Below are 1,044 nucleotides of genomic sequence, written 5' to 3'. Positions count from 1 at the left end.
AAAAAAAAAAAAAAAAAAAAAAAAAAAAGGAGGGGGCAAGCACCAAGCACTACCCACAGATCTTCCAGAACAAAAATCGGCGTGCACTTTGGAGGCAGTGAGATCCACGTCTCTTATTAATAAGAGTGCCTGATATGCAGTGGGGAAGGCTGTTGGTTGCTGAGGGCAAAAATATCCAAGCGAAGCCGGTGTGCAGGCTGTTTCGGGGAACCACCAGGAGACCAGAGATGGCAGCAGATCCTTGTCAGCAGCAGCAGCAGCACCAGCGGTGCCAGGTAGACCAGGCGAGACTACGGAGTGACATGGACCGGGTGCGGGCTTTTTTTTCCCCCCTCTCCCTCTTCCTTCCTTCCTTCCCGACCTCGACAAACAACGCCGGGATGATTCACGGGGTAATGGTGCGGCCGAGTCACCTCCTCATTAACAACGGGCGACCCGGGCGGGCGGCACCGCGCTGCCCGGCGGATCGAGCTGCTGCGCGGGGCGGCCGGGCCGGGGCCGCTGGGGACGGCGGCGGCTGTCGGACGCCGCTAAGAGGCGTGCGACATTCAACAGGGTCTGGCGCTGCCCCTGCCCAGGAGGGGCGGCGGCGCGAGGGCAGGAAGGAGGCGAATGCCCTCCCCCGCGGCGCTCCGGCACCGCGGCGCGGCAGGGGCCGGGGGGCGTCCAACGGCGGCCGCCTCCAGCACCCTCAGCTCGCTGCTCGCATCGCCGCCGCCGCCTCGGCCCTGCCTCCCTCCCCCGCCTCTTCCTCCGGCGGCTCCCGGAGCTGCCTCCGCGGCGCCCCCTCCCCCAAGAGCCGCGCTGGCCGCGCTCCCTCGCCCCGCCGCGAGCCGCAGGTGCCGGGGCCTCAGCGCGATCCTCGCCCGCAGCCGCCCCCTGTCATCTTCCCCTCAAACCAACATGGCGCCCGCCGAGCCGAGAAAGGGGGACGCGGCGGGGGAGAGACCGACCCCCTCCCCCCCTCCCCGCCGCTCCGCGCGTCACTGCGGCCGCCCCCCGCGCGGCGCATCATGGGCGTTGTAGGCCGCCGAGGGGGAGCGC

General features: G+C 68.6%; 1 protein-coding gene and 1 long non-coding RNA gene across 2 annotated transcripts in view; one reads left to right on the top strand and one right to left on the bottom strand.

Moving 5' to 3' along the window:
* Positions 1 to 58, bottom strand: part of UBL3 (ubiquitin like 3) — a 56,988-nt gene extending 56,930 nt beyond the window's left edge. The window contains exon 1 of the mRNA XM_085321765.1: positions 1 to 58. This exon is cut by the window's left edge and continues 59 nt beyond it. The gene's annotated coding sequence lies outside the window, so the exon portion shown is untranslated.
* Positions 59 to 228: 170 nt separating this feature from the next.
* LOC146586116 (uncharacterized) overlaps positions 229 to 1,044 on the top strand; it is a 5,420-nt gene continuing 4,604 nt past the window's right edge. The window contains exon 1 of the long non-coding RNA XR_014897857.1: positions 229 to 311. This is a non-coding gene — a long non-coding RNA (uncharacterized LOC146586116). The remainder of the gene's footprint in view (positions 312 to 1,044) is intronic.

Source organism: Rhea americana, unplaced genomic scaffold, assembly GCF_003343005.1.
Source record: "Rhea americana isolate MKP2758 unplaced genomic scaffold, rheAme1 scaffold_71, whole genome shotgun sequence".
NCBI lineage: Eukaryota > Metazoa > Chordata > Aves > Rheiformes > Rheidae > Rhea > Rhea americana.
This window is presented reverse-complemented; position numbering and strand designations above follow the sequence as displayed.